The sequence below is a fragment of the Dermacentor silvarum genome, chromosome 3 (genome assembly GCF_013339745.2).
Source record: "Dermacentor silvarum isolate Dsil-2018 chromosome 3, BIME_Dsil_1.4, whole genome shotgun sequence".
Classification (NCBI taxonomy): domain Eukaryota; kingdom Metazoa; phylum Arthropoda; class Arachnida; order Ixodida; family Ixodidae; genus Dermacentor; species Dermacentor silvarum.
Window position 1 is genome coordinate 190863517 of NC_051156.1, and position 22267 is coordinate 190885783.

The 22267-nt window shown below is 47.3% G+C and overlaps 1 protein-coding gene across 2 annotated transcripts in view; it reads left to right on the forward strand.

The window, feature by feature from the left end:
* LOC119446316 (uncharacterized) overlaps positions 1–22267 on the forward strand; it is a 519665-nt gene that overhangs the window by 237405 nt on the left and 259993 nt on the right. The window lies entirely within an intron of this gene.

Consider the following 22267-nt stretch of genomic DNA (forward strand, 5'->3'; position numbering starts at 1 on the left):
TAAGCTTTCAATTCGGGTGACCCAGCGCATCTTCAGATACAGGCTATCTGTTGATAGTTCACCATGACTGTTCAAAACACTATGCATTTGGAACGTTGAAAGTTCAGCATCGTCGGCCCAACTTATGTCCAATGCAGTGCGCAGGCCTGTTACAGCGATAAGGGAATCGCACTAATGTTGTTGCCTGCCATTTTAGTCCTAGCAGACAGCATGCTCTTGACGTTCGGGACGTCGGCGCGCAAGCGTGTGATTTTGACGTGAGTCCCGTTCCACCTCGCAATTCGGGGAACCTTACGCCATGTCACGAGAAGGCAGTTAACACCGCACACGGACTCAATTCGAGCGTTTTACCCCGAGGGACTTCCTATCGTATACATCACCCTCAAGGGAGACCTTACGACTTATTCGTATCCTACGTCGAAACACGGAGACGTCAATTCGGTAAAAGATTAGCCAAAGATAGAAAGAAAGAAAGAAAGAAAGAAAGAAAGAAAGAAAGAAGAAAGAAAGAAAGAAAGAAAGAAAGAAAGAAAGCTTTTGACCACGCCCTCAAATGCACGCTTTCGATAAACTGTGCTCAATCACGAATACAGCGAGCAGCGAGAACTGTAGAGTACGAAACGTCGATGCGTTATCAGAAGCAGCAGCACCAGTAGCAGCACCGGCAGCAGGTCGCTAACATAGCGGCGTCCTTCGTACCAGGGAGCCTACAGGCAACGCTGTTTTGGCTCCATACTTCATACATCATGTACGCGCCACCAATCGCCGCTTAACGTCTTCACGCAGACAGGTCTTGATCTGGACGAGTGTGTCGGCAGGCCTCCGCACATGGGCGGCAGGGTGCACTTAGTGACTATAAACAACCGAGCCCCGCCATAGCTGTCGCACTCGGTAGCCTGTCAGGGCTACCGCGCACCGCTATGCCCATAGTCGAACCGGTCGCGCGAACGGTAAAGTTCAGAGAGAGATAACACGGGCGTCGGCAACCCCCCCCCCCCCCCCCCCCCCTGGTATTTCTCCGACCGCTCCCAAAGCCATTTCACCGAACGCCTGTTTCGTGCCACAAGGCTTATTATTTAGCAGGAAAGCGTACAAGCGCGCTGACGGCTGCGTGTATCTCTGCTATAATGTCTATATACTGCTGGACTGCTTTACTGTCTATCTCTTTAAACCCGTGCATCGTTACGAGGTCTATACAGGGCCTGTTGATGAATGCACTCACAAGTTCGCGAACTAATATAACGAAAATTTCACCTCGCCTATAGGCCGCTTCCATGGCAGGTACAAAGTTTCGCATCCATGGCATTTAATGCCGCTTTCTGGTTACCTACATCTCTATTCTCAGAGTACTACTAAGCAGTCCTATACTTTATCGACAGTAGTCGAGCAAGGTATGTCGGAGGCTAGAACCAGCGCTTAGGACTGTAGCCTTCGTCAGTGCAACGTACGACTGCTTTCCTTAGCAGCATTTATATCGTTGCAATGTTATCGTTCCGTGATTAGGAGGTATATTATTGTAACCACATTTACAGTATAGCTCCCTCTCCTCTGCCGCCGTTGGGTGCGGGAGATCAGTACTTTGTAAGAGTAAAACTTGGTACTACTTAGTACTGGACTTACGACGATATTAGGACGTATGAACATGTTAGAGAGAGGAGGCTTTTTATTGAAAATTGTACAGGCCTAGCCTGCTTACTACAGATAAAAATGTTAAGCTGAATGATATGTACGGGACACCCGACAGACATGCTACATACGCTAAACACACTACAACATACAGCATACAAAAACTGATCATAGCATGCTTTTGAGACGAGTGTCTCGCAGAAATGTCAAAAGCACTTTCGTAGAGCGGTACGCATCAGTGCTACTAGCAGATGGTACGAATAAGTGACGTATAGCTCGAGGGACGATGCGTGAAGCATATTCAATGTGTACATTAGGATGATCTTTTTTTTTTTGTAATGTGTGAATCCTGCGGGAGTACACTAAGTGGGCCAGCTATGTCCTACCTCAGATTGCACGCAGGCAGAGCAAAGTTGCGATCTCGTCCGCTTAATAGCACTGAGTTGCTTGCTCACATCACTTTAATGGCACCTCTCTTACTACTTAATATTTGGCTGTTTTGTAGAGAAGATTTCTAAATCTTGCTAGATCCCAATGTCCGGAGGTGCGGCTACGCCTTGGGTGTCATGAACTGTGTCACAGCACGCTAATACTTAGTACGTACAAACATGTTAGTCACGCACTGAACGGGTGCAGAAAGTCAGCGTCACCATTGGATACATTTAGAGATTGTTCATGCTAACAATCCGACCCTCTCTCTGCATTGCAGTACACGTAGACCGCAGAAAAGGGGGTCTATAGATTTTATTGCGTTACTACGGTTGTACATAAGCATGATGTGACGTATAAGAGAGGGTGCCATTATAGGTATTTTTTGCATATTAAGTATGAAAACGCTTAGAAACATAATTTATGGTGGCGCATTTTGTCCTGTATACCCGTGTTTTTGTCATTGTTCCTCGCGTTGTGCTCTTTTATGCAGGTAGCTTTAAGAAGTGCTTATCATGAACCAACTAGCCAAATTTATTGATGCGAAAGCGTCAAATGGCCCATGGAGCCAAAAAGCAGGCGGCGTATGTAGCAACAAAACGGCACCTAAATTCCCATTGGCTGCGACGCCACGTCACGAGCGCGCCTCGCGAGGCGCGCTCGTGACGTGGTGGCCGCAGCCAATGGTGGTCGAGGTGGTCGAGCCGGTATGGAGTCTGAAGCATCTACCTCGTCGGCGGCCTCAACCTCGGCGGTAGCATAATGTGGCCGTCAAAGATAGTTACACCGCAGACGAAGTAAGGTTAGCGGGAGAACGCAGCAAAACGAGCGAAGAGGCATGAAGACAGTGAAATCAGCCATCGTTACAATCGCAGACATTACTCGCAGCGCAAAACTCAAAGGACCGCTCAGCGGTGTTCAAATGAGCGTTAATGCTTTCGCATTCACAACTCATATAAGGAGTACGTAGGTGCCCTCGGATTTTTTGTTTTACTGGTTTATACACGACTTGAGACGACCTATTAAAATAGTTCTCCGGACACTGCCGTCTAGAGATACTTTACGACGACCACCATCACGTCGGATATCAATCGCGACGTTTAAAAAAGAGAAAATGAACTCTTAAGCAAGCATTATGCGTGACCTAATCTGAACACCCTGAAGGCCTTCTTCCTATCGCAAGTAAACGTTGAACATGAGAGGGTACGCAGTACGCGCCTTGCACAAGCTCTATACAGCGTCGTTAGATAGCCGCCCGTTCGGTGGATTTCGGTGTTAGCGCCACGATATATACCTGAGCGAGCCGCCTCGTGCGTATTTTTGTAGGTGTGGTCATGTGTGCAACAGGGCGGCGGCGCATAGCGTACCGGCCTATAGGTACCGGCCTATAGTGTGGAGAAACGGGTGCGTACGCACCGAGCTGTAAGTCGTTTACCATATACGCTCGAGCAAATCGCGGAAGGTGATCAGCTTTGTCGTGAAAGCGCGACTGTATAGCTTCCCGAACATGTGTCGCCCTTTTGTCGGTTCGAGTTCGGTAATTACCGATTGTTTGGAGGCCACCTGTGACGTACGGCTGGACCGTTAACTTTCTGCCAAGTATGTTATGCCGCCAGTCGCGTCGCTCGCTGGTCCCACCGTCGGCGAAGTGTATTCATTAGTAATGCGAATGAAGACAAGCTGTATAGAGTTGCTGCAAGAACCGACACTCGCCCCTCTTTCTCTATACTTTTATTAATGCCCACTGATTAATGGATTCCCGGTATCGAATTCTGACTTACTAGCTCTCTTATCGAAAGGCCTGGCACTGCCCACGCCGTGCATTGCGTCGTCCGGGGAATACGAAACACCGTTATAATATACGACACCGTTGTTCATTATATACACGGAACGTACGTCGTCCAGCTACCGCAGTAATTTTGAGGGCTTCGGTGATTTCTTTAAGGTTTCGCTCTTAAAAAGTCAGTGCAGGGGTTTCCGAGTGACCTTGCTCTACGTACGTGCGGGTCCGTCCGCGGACTGCAAATATTATTCCTTCCGCAATGCCGCCATGGACAGAAGTGGGCCGGCAGCCTTTCTTTTTCGCGTCTTTTGAAACGTACATAGCCTTGTTATCGGCGACAGTCTCGCTTCTTGTGGTTCCTCGCGACATTATTTGTGATTAGTAATGATAATTTATAGCTGTGTATTTTCTCAAGTACGTTTTTATTTGCTGCTCATAAATTTCTTCGTAGTAGATCTACATCTACTTAGGATATACATGTAGATTAGGTTAGAGCGTCACCGAAGGCCGAAGTATTAGAAAGCAAATGTGGCTGAGAGGGAGGTGCGGGGGAACGAACTAGGCTAAAGTTCCGCGTCGGATGTGCTTGAACCTACAAGAAATACCTTGTTATCGGCTTTTGCAATTGGAGGGTGTTTGATAAATGCGCACAACTCATGATAGCAGATGAATGGGGAGATGCGTATGTCGTTGTGGTAGTCCGTCGTTATACCGGGTGTTCAAAATTAAGCTTTACAGAATTTAAAAAAATCTCCTGTGGCAGGTAGCATAATTCTTATCGTCGAGCTGGGTTATTTGAAGAGGCGGACATTAGTAGCACGAGAAATCGGAACACATATTCAACTAATTACCAAGAATTGTCTACTGAACTTGTTAGTTAAATACTTCACGACACATACTTTTCAATTTACGAATTGTAGCCGGTCAGTTTGCAAGACGCATCCACTTGAAATGAATTTCAGGATGACACCATGTTACGAGATATTATTTCCCAAAGTGTGGCTGAGAGCTCGTAGCCGTTTTTTAAACAAAGTTTATATTAAGGCGAAAGCCTTAGGTGTCCATGTTGGCGATGACCTTGCCGAAACTGGGCCATGACGAAAATCGGCCGACGCCGCAAAAATTTCCCGGATTGACTTCACATTTCTCAGGGAGGTTCCTGTAAACAAAGTAAATTAGTGCCTTTGAAAATAAAGGTTGGTACATTTCGGTCTGGGTGGGAAGCGAACCCTGGCCACCGTGCGGCGAGACGAGCACGCTTCCCTGAAGCCACGGCTGCTCCACGGTTCTGGCTTACTAAAGGTGTGCCTAGGGCGCGATTGATAGCACACGTCACGTCGAAGCCCCCTCGCTGACTAAAGGTGCGGCCTATAGTGCGTGCACTAACATGCTGCACTTTAGGTACTACGCTGAGCGTTCATATGCGGCCTTCAGGAGGTCGCCTTAGTGCCACACCTGTACTTCCCATTGCGGCTCGTTATGTCTTGCAAGAAGTCTAGCCCCGACTGTATAACTTAATACATTACCGATATGTCTTACAAAGAAGTCTAACCCCGATTGTATAACTTCGTGTATTACCATATGTGCAGCAGGCTTTCGCCTTCTTGTTTCACGCGAGTCTAACACCTTCCGAACTTTCTTTCTCTTCCACTAGCTGGTTAATGCTAAAGGAAAGAAAGAAGACAGAAAGAAAGAAAGAAAGAAAGAAAGAAGGAAAGAAAGAAAGAAAGAAAGAAAGAAAGAAAGAAAGAAAGAAAGAAAGAAAGTGAATGAAAGTGAATGAAAGTGAATGAAAGTAAGAAAGAAAGGAAAGAAAGTGAAAGTAAGAAAGAAAGTGAATGAAAGTAACTTGGCGTAGCCTACAGGCTGTTTTCATTTGCTTAGGCCACCTTGCATGTTGGAAGAGGAAGCCTTACCTGGAGTCCTTCGATCCTCTTCAAGTTGCTCGTGGGAGGCCTTGTTATCGAAACATGCCGGAGCTATGGGCAAAGTAGGGACCAAACACTTTTTCGCTTCCACAGAAATGACAAGAAACTGGAGATCGGCTTGTTTTTGTTGTGAGAGATTTCTTGAAAGCTTTGGCACTATTTATTACTGTTGTAGTTATTTGCGTATGGGAACGAACACGAGAATCTGATCCGCCCCCCTCAAAAAAAAATTAATGAACAAGAAAAAAACAGAAAAGAGGATTAAGACGAAACACCTGATTGACAAAAGCCACCAGGGGGCGCATAACACCTGTCTAGGTTAGGAAAGTTCCATATACATGCTTTAAAGAAGAGAGAAAAAAAGAAACATTCTAATGCTGTTATAATGCTCCATATTCTAAGTTAGTATTCCTGAACACATACAAGAACACATAAGGAACACACAGACTGAAACCAGAATGAAACATAACCTTTTTAGGGCAATAAACTGTTTTACTAGCCAGTTATTTGTCCGCACGAGCCACGAATGTTAAGAGCCAAGGATGAAAGCAGGAAAAAAAAAAGCTGACCAACTTTGTTGCACCAGTCATAAGGGTTATCCACACAAAATTCATATATTCATCCGCTCGATGAATGATTCGTGCACGCTCCCCCCGAAAATAAAGATCTTATTATCGTACACCAATGGACTGAATGGCAGTGCGACAGCACAACGCTCGGTGTTTGAAAGACGGTGGGGATAAATGAACACGGAGCAAGGCAACGCGGTTCGTGAGTCTCACATAAGAAAGCACCAGAAGACGGCCAGGCCAGTCAGCCTTCCTCGGTTGAAGTCATAAAATTTCTACCGTAACCACGTAACCACCGGTGTTTCTTGCTGTACATCCATCAGTGTATCCAATAGGCTATCGCACGACAATTTCCAACGCCATCCAAATGTTGAATTCATTCTCATTCGTTCATTCTTTCATTCGTTCTAAGCGTGCTTCTTTCAGGAAGTGGAAAAAGGAGTTCGTACAACCGCTCGATCTAAGAAGAACCGAATAGTTGTCGATCTCTCTCGAACTGATTTGTTGTCCCTTTGTTCAAGAAAAGGTAGACGAGAATTAGACGGCGAGAGTGATATCAAAACCAGATTTCTCGGCTATCTACTTCGGGGCTGGCTGAAAACATTAGCAGTTTTCTGGCCACCGGAGCGAGAGATCAAGTGGATTAGCCCTCCTTTAGCCTCGAGGAGATCAAACAAGTCCGGGTGATTAACGGTGTCGAAGAAAATCTGTCTTGCGCCGAGTCCGCGCTCTTTTAGGCCTTCTCGAGACGTTAATGATCAAGCTCCTCATCTCGAAACGAGTCACGTATGCTATACTGGATGGTCGCGCGTGCGTGGCGTTATGCCTCATTGTGTCCCGCTTCTTTCGAACAGGCCGCATATTTGCGCAAAGCGAGGAAAAGCGCTAATTTATTCGTCTCCTTGACACGTACTTACGGCATTCAAATGGAAAACTATGAGGTCGTCCCTTCGTTTTTCTTTCTTTTTTCTTTCTTGGCCGCCGACGAACTTTCGTACGCTTGTAGAGAGAAGGGAGCTGCAATCGAGTGCTATAGCTTTAAACAGTTTTATTTTTTTTTCGAACTATAAAGAGGACACAAATATTTCTGAATGACGCCTATAGGCTGGCGATACACATTTCTTGAAGGAATTTGTAGCTCGTCCTGGGACAGACTGTAGCAGGTCTATAAAAAACGCAACTACATATACTTTTTACAGACTATAGACTAAGGGGCTTGGAAAAGAATGCAAAAAATAATAATGGTAAGACATTGTGGGCTATTTATCTGAAAAGCTATCAAGAAAAGCGAGGCAATCCACAAGATGCCTACGGACCGCATATAAGCCTTCTATAGACAATTTCTGCGGACATTTGTATTTTTTATGCTGTACACATACACGCTGCCGACTAAATCTATGAAACCTGTATGTATGCAAGTGTGCTCTACAAAATACCTAGGTCTGTGCGCTGTCGACAGACCTTCTAAAAAGGAGGCATTCTGTCGACGTTTATAGTGCATATATCGTCCACTGAATAGACCATAGGCCTTTGAAGCCCAAAAGTACGTGTACTCTCTACAAACAGTCTATGGACTTGTAGCCTTACACTTTCACTCAACATTGTCTTATAAGATGGCTATAAATTACGCACGGGCAAGCAGAAGAAAAAGAAGAAATCTGCAGGATATAAAGAGTAAACTACAGAGAGAGATGGCTGACTTTCATGACAATCCAGAGATATTATCCTTGTTGACGGAATCGTGTGCTACTCCAGCTGTTAGAGGGAAGGTGAGATGGTACGCACCGCTGATGACGTAAACCAAACATGGTGCATACATGCACAGACAAGCACATACACACAACGCTATTCAGAAATACGTATTATTAGGATTTCCTTGCTAGGTGTATTGCGCGACATTTATAAGCCATCTAGAACGTGCCCAAATAAAGTCCTACCAAGAGAACGTCTAAAAGACGTCTAGGGAGTGCCTACATCTAGCATTGCAAAGGGAACGTCTATAAACCATCTAGGCAGTGCCTAAATCTAGCCTTACGAAGGTTATGAAGTCTTCGCGCCCTGTTGTACCGAACAAGTTTCCCCGCCTCTCGCCATGCACACAGTGCTCGACGGGCGCGCATACGACGATACGTGCGCAGCGTCGCCAAGTTCGGCTGGCGCCACAAGGGCTCGTAAGAAAGGTGCGTGCGCCACAGCGACACGGCGCGTTGCACAACACCCCAGGCTAAGGAAGGAAGAAAGAGAAGAAAGAAGGAAAACGAAGTTACTTGCATCCCAGTCATCTGTGTCGGTTCAGCAAGGTCATCGGGAAAGTACATCTGCGCGGAGAGAGGACTTGGGGGGTCCCGACGGTCTGGCGCATGGAGCCGACCGTTTCTTTAAGGCCTTTCACCTTTTTGTTCCTCGGCGAAACGACGGCGAATGCGGCAAGCCGAGTGAGAAAAAAAAGTATGCCGGCTGCTCCCGTTCGGCGCGGATGTGAGGACGTCGAACGCGTGCGTCCCGAGCGAAAGCGAAGCGCCCCTTCTTGAAATCGCGGGGAGTTCGCGGGTAGCGTAAGATCGAGGAGTGCGTCGGACGAACTATGTCAGGGAGGACGAGGAAGCGAGGCAGGACTCTCTTGGTTCTCGCAAATGGAAGAAGGACTTTATCGATTCTTTTCACGATAGATGCATACATGAATGTATATGCAGTAACGGAGCTCAGAACTCAAAGAATGAGATGTGAGAGGGGCCTTGGGATCAGCGGTAACTACTTGGGGTTCAGCAAACTGTTAAAAAATACAACGTGAAATAAGAATCGCAATGAACGCACGCGTATGGTCGAAGAAATTTGTACAGCAACTACTGATTTGACTCGGGTATAATATAAGCTAGAGAATTAGAGAATATATAAGTTTCTTTTTTTTTTCAAGGAATCTCAAGCAGAGCTCTGAAAGCGAAAATGCAGAGGTGAATGAGCATACAGGTACATTTAGTACGAAATAGTAGACAAAGGCAAACAATGAGTCAGATTAATGTATAATTTACGATTTGAAAATGAATTGCTAGGTAAATAATTCCTCGTTAATAAATGTTCGCATTGTGCTTGTGTGATGCTTTTGTGTACAGTGTTGCTATTGTTTTTGCTAATTTAATTAATGCGACTGTCCTGCTCTTTGTATTGGTGGATTTAAAGAAAGCGCCCACATCTCACAAGTCCTGAGGTGCAAGATCATAATCAAATTAGGCCGCCCTTTTCTATCAATAAGAATGGATGGATTTCTTGATTTATTGATCGGAAAAATATACAAAAAAAGGACGTCCAACGATTACGACACTCCCTAATGCGAAATTCGAGCGCAGCTTTTTCATTTCGCGATATATTGAGGCAAATAATTCGAGACCGAAATCGCCGCAACGACTGGCAGTGGGCGAGTGGCGTCACTGCCTTCACAGAGGGAGGGGCAGTATGGGGAACGCTGGCATGAAGAGCGGCATCGGAGCCAACTGTGGAAGAAGACGACGACTAACGCGCGTACAGTGGCACGAGCGCGTTCGAGCGGTTACGCCGACGCTCAACGTAGGAGCGGGCGCCTAAGAGCCACGCTCTAAAAAGAGCCAGAGAGCAAGCCCATGCATTTTTGCCCTCAAGTGGGCGAGTTACATTTCGCGGACTAGCAATCGAGATCAAGTCAAGACGCGAAGTTCTCTCACACCGAACACAACCTGTTCCACCTCTCCCAGTGTAGGGTAGCTAACCAGTATCAGTCTTGTTCAACGTTCCTCCATTCCTATATCCCTTCAGTTATAGTGCATGGTAGAGAGTACCGTAAATTTAATTGACCGCCTGTTCTTTCCACGGGCACCAAGTAGCACTGCTATTGGGCCAATATAGGCCCCATCTTGAACGAATGTGAATTCAAGTTCTTTTTTAGCTTCGTGCTACATCCGGGTGGACGACAATTTTTCCCTTTCATGATACTTCCGCCACCTTGCGGTATTCCGCAGAACTGATTTGCCTGAATTCAAGTTTGGCCAACATTGGCATAGACCCGGCTTCCTGTGTTACTAGGTGTACAGCCGTACGTGCACATGTCCTTTACAAAAGTCTCTTAGGAATTCTGTTTTCTTTCTATCGAGTTGTTGTTGACTTGAATGTACTTTCTGTTGATACGCAACTGATTATCATTCGTGATTTTTTCGCGAGCACTGTGTGACGCGCTCTGTGGACAACGCGGCATGCATATGGCCGTTGCGAAAGTTTTCGAATTCTATAGCAATCACGTACCTCTCTTGCATTCTTCCCTTGCACGAAAGTGTACACACTTCTCGTTGTGTGTCCGACAAAGATGGACAATGGACACACCGGACACTCACAACGAAAAGCTAGCGTGCAAAGTACTGGCCGTTCAACCTCCTCTCCCCCCCCCCTCCTCCCCCTCACGACCTTTTACTCTGCGATCCGTTGAAGTTGCTCATGCATTGCGCTAGTATTTACACGGTCGTGACGTTCGGGACAGCCGAGTAAATCGAAAGCTCACTCGATCAAACAATCGCGGTGTTGCTGTTCCGTACAGTGGCTTCACTTTGTACGTGGCTGCTATGACTCTCGACGTACGCCGCGTTTTCGTGCACTCTCGCCCGTGCGTATATGTATGCGCGCGCCGTTATCAACCGCTCCACATCTCCCTCCATCACACGCGTAGACTCTCTGAAGAAGTAAAATAAAGAAAAAAATAAGAAAGAAGATGACTAGAAAACCGAAGAACAAAATAAAGAAGACAGTTCCGCTCGCCTTAACTCACGAACTGGCGTAAATACACGAGGACGGCAGCGGAAGGAAGAGGAAACAAACAGAGAAAGGATCGAGGGAACAAAGCAGAGAGAAGATAAGGACGCGAGAAGACCGGTAAGGAGGATGAAAAAAAAAAAAAAAAAAAGAACGTAACTGTATAACATGCCGGTGTAGCGCTCACCGTCCCCCCCCCCCCCACCCCTCTAGCAGTTCGCTTGAAATCCTAAGCGACCAGGGAACACATCGCCAAGCTCCCGTAATGCGTGCGCGGTATTTCACTCTTTCTCTCAAAACGGAGCAGAGAATATCCGACGCGCCGACCTCAGCGCCATACGGCCTTGCCCGGGATCCGAAACAACGCCGTCGAGGACTGACGGCCGACTTGTTCTGAGATAAGAAAGGACGAAATGACGAGAAAGAAGGAAAAGAGGGATAAAAGAAAAAAAAAAAGAAACACGTTGGTTGGAGGGGTGGAGGAGGAGGGCGGAATTAAACGGAGAAAACAACAGGCATTACGCCACGGCCGCTGCCGAATCGCGGCGAGCGATCTAACGGCTTTCTTGGAATTCATTGGAGGCATATCGTTCGGAACAGAGGTGACCCAAAAGACACAGGCGAGAGATAAAAGGTGCAAAATAGCGAGGACCGACCGAGTGAAGCCCCCCGCGAGAGAGGAGACAACGGTATGCCTATATAAGAGAAAGAAGTTGGCCATGGACGCTCTAGGTATAATTCCAAGAATTCAAGAGTCGACGAAGATGGTGGGATGCTCGTTGAGAAGCTCATCTACCGACAACGACAGCTCGCATTGTAGAAAACGCCAAAGCATCGAAGGCGGAACTGGCAAACCTGAATATATATTAATTTCGTATCTGAAAAGTAGTTTTCCCAGTTCGAGCCAGCTACTTCCAAAAGCCATTGCGTTTTCTTAGAACAATGTAGCAGAACTTATGAACAAAGTAGTAATATATCAGAGAAGAATGGGCAGTGCGAAAGTTGAGAGTAGGTGCACTATGCTCAAAGCACATATTTGTGTAGACTATGATCAACATGGGCACTGTATTAAATATTTATTGCAGGTGAATTATATAGAGACGCTGCGCTATGACTACGTGTTAGTTCGCTTCCACGTATGCCGTTTGACCACGATCACGAATGAACAAGCGGGTTCGCGGTTGATAATGTAAAACTCAACGACGTCAGTACTCGACAGAAATTGTATCAGGACAGCAAGAAATACTGAAAGCAATAAAGTTAACCAGGCTAGCTAACAGGTTGGCTATCCTACTCGGTTGGCTACTTTACTCAATTAGCTCAGCTGGCTACCCTGCCCTATTGGTTACTTTACCTGGTTAGTTCTCCTGTTCACCCTTTCATGTTGGCAGGAAAGGCGGAAGGATGGTTACCGCAGCAGCATTGACAAAAATGCGTCAAGCAATATAGGACGTTGCGCAATGTTACAGTAGCTGCATTCCTTGACACCAAAGCAGCGTTCGATAGTGTGGCTCCTGAGTCAGTTCGGATGGCATGGACGTACATTGGCGTTAATGGCCGCATGTACGCCCGGATTCGCGACTACCTAACTGGCAGAACTCTTTATCTAAGAATTAAAGCGGGGACTCTAAACTGCACAACCTGACGCGTGGAGTACCGCAAGGCGGCGGTGTAAGCCCCACACAATTGAACGTCTGTCGAATTGGTTTCGAGAAATGTGTGCCAACCTCCGTGCATATTTCTCTTTGTGCAGACGACACCTGCACATAGAGTTCTGGACGCAACATGAGTGATTTGCGTTCAAGGCTCCAGAAAGCCATCACCTGCATCGAAAACTTTCTGCGTAGTTGAGGGACTGTCTACAGAAAAGTGTGCTGCAATAGCATTTACGAAGAGAGAAATCCAACGCTATGGCCTTAAAGTGGAAGACCCTCAGATACTCTACGTTTCCAGTCACAAATTCCTGGGCGGGATTTTTGACAGACAGATGACGTGGCCGGCACATGCATACGATATCTAAAGGAGAAGCTTGCCTCCTTTGCTTACACCTTCGGCATGCTTTCCTAGCAATGCTGTCAGGTGTTCTGCTGAATGCCTCCTTATGTAGTACACAATACTTTGCGAAGGTCATCTTCAGTATAGCCTCCCTGCCCTGCAAAGCCTCTCCCGAACGAACGTCAGAATCTTGTAAGGAGTGCAAGCGAGAATATTCAGGATATATCTTGGGCTCCCGAGAAATACACCAGCAATGGGCTCACTAACAGAAAGCAGGCGGCTCTCGCTACGAATTCTACAAACGTAGGAATTAAATCGCGCTTCTGTATATGTGGCCAGAGTCACGGAATACCCTTTTTGCCGGCACATGTCTTTCTGAAGTCATCCTACTGCTTTCGATTCTCTACCAGTGTCCTTGTGCGCCTTTACTTCCTTCTTAATAGAACTTTACCAGGCATATAATGCAAGCAAGAAACCCCCGTGCCAGCGGTAAATTACGTCACGCTAGAACACATCTCATGTTGGTACGAACAGCGTTGCCATATCTACACAGATGGCTCTGTTACAACTGATTCATAGGCAACTCTGTCATTCACTCTTCCACGTTGACTACGTTACCCTGGCCGGCTAATTTACCCGGTTAGCCTGCTTTGTGATCTGCCCGGTTGGCTACCTGGTTAGCACTGCCGGGTACTGTACCCTGTTAGCTACTTTACGTGTTTAACCCTGCTGACGACCTCGCTCTGATGGCTGCTTACCTGGTTAGGCGTGACCGGTACCCTGCTCGTTGACCTGTCGGGTTATCCTTCCCGGCTGGATACTTTAGCCAGTTAGCCCTGCTGGCTATCCTATACCCGGTTTCCCGTGGTAATAGTTCGCGCACTTCCCTGTTGGCTCGCTTGGTCACCCTATCCATACGGGACTGACAAACCCTGTTGGCAAGCAGTATTCTTCGCCGATCACGCGTTGTTAACGGCGCCACAGTTGATAGCCGATTTATCCTTCAAAGCTGTGTGAAACGCCGTTTCCGCAACTTGACCTTTAAGACACGCATAGCGCCCTGGTGCGAACTAATTATAGAAGCAAATATTGTAGCCGTTATCCTGATAGGCTCTTTACCTATCGAAGAAGCGAAAACGAAAACATTTCCCTCCCGCGGTTGGATGTCTGCTGGCAAATGAATAAATATATCATATGCTGGCAAATCTGTGCAGTTTTCCTTAGAGTTCAGGAAGGGCATCGAAAGTTCTTGAAACGACGCAGGACCGCCATGGACTGGAGCTCCCGACAGCTTTCGGAGTAAGACCTGCTCACGTCTAATAAGAGCTGTAACCACACAACACACGGGTTTGGTGCTCGAAGTAGTATCGTGAAAGATGCGATGCATGCTAAGAAACGAGACACACATACAATACATACAATACGTTTGCAATGATGGCGGGACGCAAAAGGGTTCAGAAAGGAAGAAAAATCGAAATGAAAGCAGCGAATAGGAAACAAACCGAAAACCATAGGAGCTGAGGTCATGGGTAAGTAGTACTATTCGTAACGGTAAATGGAATGACATGACAAAAAATAAGCGAGGAAAGCCGAACATAACTGAGACATAACGACAGCAGTGCATGGGGACCCTACTAAGCCTGACAACGGGGCTGCAGCGAACTGCATTGTTAAAACGGCAAAATGAAGAAAACTGCAATGGTGAACGAGAAACCGAACACGGAAAATACACGAGAAGGAAAGAGCAGAAAAGAGGGCCACGCTGTGCGAAATGACTGTGAGTGAGGTAACGAGCGACCTCGCACCGCGGTAAGTTTCCAGGGAACAAGACGAATACTATGGCACTCGGCAGAAGAAAGAAACAATAGAAAAAAAACAGGGTATGAAAATGACTGGGAAAATGTGACGAGAAAGAAGGGCGCTGCGTAGTAAAGGAATAAATAAAAGCGAAGTGGAGTAAGCAAGACCATGACAGCGGTGAAACACCTCTGAGTGCAAAGAACCTGCACGATATGAACTTCTAGGGCTATAGAGGAGGAGCAGAGAGTGTAAAAAAAATTTAAGAATAGAAAGATAAGAATGAAAGAAAATTACTCAGCCCCTCCCAGTTATATACTTTCGGGCAAATAAATAGGTCATCTTTAGGATGATCATAATGATGACGACTGTGATGACTGGAGTGAGGGTGGTGATGGGTGTGGTGTTGATGATGACGTCAGTAACTATGGTACCTGCCCGCAATAGCGGATGGGGTCCGAAATATGGTGGTGTGTACAAAGAAAAATTTTGGGGGCCTCGAATTTAAGCTAATTCTATGAAACTTCGAATGGAAAGGAAAACAAGTCTTGAAAATTGAGAACAGTTAGAGAGGTGTGATCAGAAGAAAGATATATTAGAAGAAAAATTAAAGATTTGCAGGACTGTTCGTGTTATCACCCGAAAGAGATGTAATGCGATAGCGTGAAATTGAGGGACTGACAATCGACGATGCCACACCGGTCATTCGCACTGTTTGTACCTCTAACATTTTCTTCAGGCACCCTGCTAAATAACTTTATTCGAGAATCCGACGATGATTTCAAGCAATAAGAAAGAGAGTCATCTCCATAAAATTGAGCATAGTCTGCTATGATTACCTTCTTTTCCTTGCTTTGTCGTAGTACACAGTTTGTACAAAGCGGGATTCGTATAGACCGCGTAGTGCACAATTCTTAAGCATAGAATCAATGACTGATGCAACGGCAGAAGTTATCTGATGGGGGCACACAGGTCAAGTGGGCGGGCTTCTTACATAATCAGCAACTACTCCGCGCATTCATCGTAAATCGCGTGCGTTTATTGAGACAAACCTGTAACAAACTACCTTCAAGCACACATTGTAAATATTGTGGACCATCGTTATTGATGAACATGGCATTCAGCGGGTTCAATGATGACATGGCGTTCGCTGGTCCCCAGCATAGGGGACCTTTGTCTTCGGGAGGTTCTGTATGTATACCGGGGAGAACTTCATTATCCCGAGAACCTTTGCACATAATATCGCAGACTGCCTTCAATTCACAAGAATAACTAGGAAGCGATTACGTAGCACATTTGCCCCGGATAGAATGTCACATGCATGTGTAACTGCATGAAAGTGGCTTAATCACATCCCTGCCGCGAGGTTTCGAGGAGAATGACACTAATTTGATGTAGGTATTTACGTAGTCACAGACGAAGAAAGGGAACCACGAAGTGCCTTTCGATGACCCGCAAAATTACATGAAAGTCCAGGATGCCGCGTGCAGCGTGACAGGTGACAGCGTCACAGAAAGCAGATCCGCTACTCGAAGCGTTGGCTCCAGGGTGAGGCTTCAATTTTTTTCGTCGATGGTCGATTGCTATCTGCCGTACTTTATGTTTGACAGTAATCAACCATTTATAGCAGTTATAGTACAATGCTATACCAGCTCCTTTGAGCTGCTCCGTGTAACTTCGGAGCACCGCTGACAGTGCTTCACGGCCCAGCGAAGTCGCGTCGAGTCTTTCTTCCGGACGTTGACCTCGGCTAGACATTCTAGTTACGCGGCACTGCGTGTTGCTTGTGGTATATTGCTGCGTATGTACGTACTATGTGCGAATGGGCAATTTCATACGTCACCTTTGTCATTCCGAGAAACACGCCAGGCCCGCATAACCAGGAAGGCACCTCCAACCTCCATAAAGAATGCTCTCTCTCTCTCTCTCTCTCTCTCTCTCTATATATATATATATATATATATATATATATATATATATATATATATATATATATATATATATAGGAACGCGCGCAGCCACGTACTCAGCTACGTTTCGACGTTCCGAGAGAAACTGGGTAGTCTCGCATACACAGTTATTCATCGCAAAAAGACGCCGTAAACAAGAGCACCGAAAGAAGCCGCGAAAGTAACTCCGGAGGGCAAAGACCTCGAGCAGGGATGGACGAACTGCCGCGAAAGAACCAGGCGAGAGGTTTCGAAGTCTAAAAAAAAAATTGTTTTCAAGGCGTTGGGCAAAACAGCTCGCTCGCTGCTTTTCCTTCAAGCTTTTATCACACGGCGAAGGCGTACAGACGCGCGCAGAACGGGATGTATAGGCCCGACGTATAAGTTCATCGACGAGTCATCGGAGCAGGCCGGACGACCCCGCGTCGCCGTGCATCAGCGAGCGGCGCGTGTAAGAGTCCGTAACAATGTTGCGCCTCGCGAACTTAACCGGGTGGAGGAAGGGAGTGGGGGGCGACAAGCTGGTTTTTACTATCTCGGCAGCTTTGGATGTGACCCTCGATAAGGAAATAAACTTCGCTTTCGTACGCGCGGCGTGCAGGAAGATTTGACTCGAGTGACCCAGAACCGGGTATTGTAGTCTTTCTGTCGGCGTCGTTTTCTGGTACACCTGATCCCGAACGACGAGAACTGGAGAAAGGGCGGGTGCAGTCGGCTATCTAGTTCGATGCCTTTCTTTTTCACTCTGCGAAATGAGTCAGTCGAGAAAGCCAGTGCCTGAGCAATCGTGACGATGTTGCAGGCGAGCTTGCGTTTGTTATTCAAGTCGCACAAGCTTTATGTTTGATGGGAGCAGCGTGAGACGCTGCACGCGTTGTTAGTGCTAGAAAAGAAAAAAAAAACTAAGATGTACGCGGTGGGGGCATTGTCGGAAAGCTCTTGATTGCTGGCATGGCGTGCCAGGTTTCAAGTGGTGAAACCGCTATGGGCGGCGCGTGCACGTGCGTTCGATCCTAACTTAATACAAGAAGAATAATAAGAAGAGCCAGCGAGCTTTCCTAATTCTTATTTTATATTGAACTACTGAATCCTTGGTCAGTCCGCCAGAGCGGGTAGGTACTCTTAAATCGCCAGGTTATACGTCATAGTGTCATCCCGTGTCTTCTTGCTTCCCCACATTCTTTCTCGGTTGGAGGAAGTCTCTCTCCGGAGACTTCGGGCCGGGATGGCCCTGACACCAGCCATCACTTGTGCTTGTGCTCAACCATAATAAGTCATTGTCCATTGTACGAAGTGCTCCGCTCCTGGCGTCTGCAGCGGATGCCCGCCATCTACTTTCGGCGTGCCCTGGGACAAAGACAATTCGCGAAAGTGTACCTTTGTAAAGGTGTGAAATTGAACTGTGATCAAGCTGAAGACTATGAAAGATCGATTACGGACAACGCGTTTTGTAAGCCACTACTGCAGTATTTCATGAAACGGGCCTGCAAGCTTCTGTTTAGATTCCTACTGACGTTATGCCGCGTGGCAACTCAAGCGGGGGAAAAAAAGGGCGATAACACTACAGTAAGCCAGCCTAGAAGCACTCTGTTCATATCATGGGAGTGATCTGCAATCCATTTCCACGGGGCTCCATCTGTGCACGTCAAGTCCATCTGTGCATGGACTATGTAACCAGCATAAAATTATCCCGTTATAGCCGAATAGTAGACCACCGTACGTGTACATAACTTATGTGCAGCCATGCGCTTACATTACCTAAACGTTATACGCTTTCTATATGTATACGCTATATATAAGCAAAAGCGAATCTAACATTTCAGAGTGCGAGCAGCGAAGTGAAAGACGGCTCCTATTACGTATTATACCACTTTACAGAAGGAACGCTTTGCACAAGACGCGCTTCGTATACAGAACCGGTCAAAATCAAAGCTACGCGCGAGTGAGAGCTGTGCCTGCTCATAATCATGCTTGAAGATGATCCGATCCCACCGCTCTCGCAAACGACATCCATAGACGAACTTACGTTTGCACAGCGCGCTGTCCCGATCGAAAGTCAACAACAGGTACTGCTCTACACGCATACGCCCCGCAACGTCGAGAACGCAGATGGCTCTCGGCAAACCGTGTATGCATTGCTTCTTATTCCCGAGTCTTGCGCGACGATTCTCTCCTCTCCCACTCCCATCCCCGTCATCATGCACTCCGTGCGATGCACCTGCTGGCTCCCAAGGCATGCGGCAAGCGGGTTCGGCGGCCGCTATGAACGGCCCTTGTTGCCGTTGTTAGAAGACTTCGGTTTATATGTGTGCCGTCCGCTCTCGACTTGCGAGCGAGGGCGGACGTCGAGCACAATGGCCCCACTTAGCGCGGCCGTTCCTCGGTGCGGGGGCAAGGTTGTTATCCACTATGCGCTTCTTCTCCTTCCTCGGAAGACAAATAGAGCAAGCTGCCGGCACTGGGCGCCGCAGCCGAGGGTATTTTTTTAAATTTATTTTTGTCGTCCGTACACCCCTTCACGGAATTCGCTCCACTTTGACCGGAGCGCGTGGAAAAACAACTCGGAGGCTTCTCTGCGGGGCGATGCGTATAGGGACTGGAGTGGGCGTAGCGCGGTTTTCACACGCGCATTTCGCTTTATGCTAAAAGACGCCCCTGAAACGCCTTTTGGTTTGAAGCTGCAATTTATTTGTCTCCCGGGTGCTCTCGCTCTCTTCTCGTTCCTGCCAACGCCGTGGGACGGTGCTAATAAATGCCCGGCGTATAGCATAGGGAACACATCGGAACGTGTGTACTAGATGCGTGTGCCTGTGTGTGAGCATTGGTGTGCGAAAGTGGCGTTGCTGCGGTGTCCCCTGTAGCCCTGCAAACTGCAAGTATTGACCTCGTATGAGGAAGGGAAGGCGGAAGAGTTCATAACTCGCGCTAAACGCCGGTCTTCGGCTCTGGAGACGTACGCACATGGGAGACGGGCGAGTTTATGTCCGGCGGCGTTAGATCCACTCTTCGAAAGAGCGCACCGAGCCTCCATGCCGCCTGCGCACATCCCACAAGCCAGGGCAGTCCCAGCATGGCCTCAGAGGTCGGGAGGGACGAGCGAGCGCCCCCAGATCACTGAGGCTGCCTTCGGAGACACGTCATCTCGGAGACCGTCACCGAGATAAGGTGATGCGCATTCGGAGGCACGTCATCGAGGTGGCATTTGACAGTTGGCATTTAGGATGGGGACATCGGCATCCACTTCGTCAACGGTTGTAAATCGGCATGCCCACATCGTGCAAAGCTGGCATTGCTCTCCTACGGAAATGATCTGAAGTGACGGTTCTTCCATCTACGGTGACGAGGACATCACTATAGTCAACAGGAGCGGTGAACGATTGATAAGCTTAAAGACACGGAGGGGGGGGGGGGGGGGGGGGGATTGGAATACCTCTGAAGGACCCTTTTTCCCAACCGCCACTCAGCCTGCACAGCGCTCGGGCCACGACTATGACGTAATAAGCTTAGATGCGCTTTCAATGCCCATCGCGGTTTTCTAGTGGACAGTGGTCTTCACAGACAGGCTCTGGGCGATGTTTACTTGACACGCCTGCTGTCCTCAACGGTTAATGCTTTCTTGCGTCGCATTGCGCTTGTTTTGTGCTTTACGCTTTTGAAAGGACACTGAAGGAAAATATTAGGTCGATCTAGATTGAAAGATTAGGTTTCTGTAATGACGAATTCGCCATTCGTAACGAGAACAGAGCTTTTGTAGGCGAGGAAATTACGAAGAGAGTGGCGCCACCTATTTTGGGCTAGGTTACTGCTCATATGACGTCAGCCCTGGCTGATTCGCAGAGAGCGGCAGAGAGGGAGGGCACGTGGGGATTACATCAACTCGGCGCGCTTTGGCGCGGGAGACTCAACTAGAGGAGAAGCAGCTGGACTTTCCGTGGCAATTTTCTACGCGACGAAGTTTTATATTGCCACACAGAAAACGGCGATAGACTTCTAGACGAACAATGTATCGATCTATTTCGGCTTCATATTTCTCTTTATTGTCCCTTTAAGTTTGTGAGCCAGACTACGATTTGTGCACGTTCCTCCGATTATAGACGAGTTGAACAGCTGAACGGAAAGAACACAGGAATAAGTAAGAAAGAAGGTCACTGTTGCGACTTCCTTGTCTGTCTTTCCTAGTCTTTTGTCTTTTCAGTTCAGCTGTTCAAAGCTCTTCTTAGCTATGAACAACCTAGCTTAGTTAAATACTAGTCTGACTGTTCTCCCGATATGTTCGCATATGATGGTGTTGAAGAGCAGCCTTCAAGGTTAGCCTTCCCGGAGTTTGCATGATAGGTGGGGCTGCCTACCTCTTATCACTTAGACAAACTATACATGTGAAAGTTAGGCCAGCTCAAGCAAGAATACGAACAAGACATGAATATTAAAATGTAAATAACTGTCGGAACGCGCTGACGCATAGTTCACTGAAAGTTGAAATCAACACAGCTGTGTAGGTATGCTCCCAAGGCTTGCAATTTTGCGAGGAAAATGAAGTTGCTCCGCTTGTAGTGAAGATCTCTGCTGCGCTTAGCTGGATAGCAAGTCTTCCTTTTGCGAGACCTTCCTCACAACTTGTTGAATTCCCGCAGTACTTACACCTCGTTAATTCCTCGTGAACAATGCACGCGTTGAAGAGTTGAGGTCGCATTGTCTCGTTCTGCGTTCTTCTACTTTTTTTGCATACCTGCATTATGCATACCTGCATACACACTGGTCATGTTCTGCGGGGTGCCCACTTTCAAGACAAACACGCAGCGACTTCTTGCTGACATTCCGATGCAGGGTTCCGTTTTAATGCGGGCCCCCCTGGATCTCACTTATACCGTATAGTGAAATTTCTGCGAACGGGCGTTTCATCATGTCTTATCCTCTCTCCCCCAGCCCTCCTGTATACGCGCTTAATATGCGGCCGCCCAGGTAGCCGAGCGGTGTTTGCATAAAGAACGGGCGCCTTTGAGAAGGAAGGTATCTACGAGCTTCAAATGTGACACGCACTTTGCGAGAGACACTAACGACAGCTGAAGATGACAGCCGTGCTGTACTCGCCGACAGCGCTTTCTGACAATAAAGAGAAAGAAGAAGGCGCGCAGAAGTAACAACACTCACGAAGAAAGTTCCCCATTCAAATTCTCGTTAGCTTAATCTAGAAAACAGAAAACAACTTACGCGTATTTACTGCAACAAGATCAATACAGAAATATTCAACTGATTGTGTTGAATTTGACATACTTTTTGGGGTTTCTCTTCGGCGTTTGGGCATGTGTGAAACCGTCGGACACGGAGCCACGCTATACCGATCGGTCGATATACCGCACGCATACCGCTCGGTTCCAAGAACAAGAAAGCGCTGTCGAACTATGCCGGACTACGTAGCGCAGT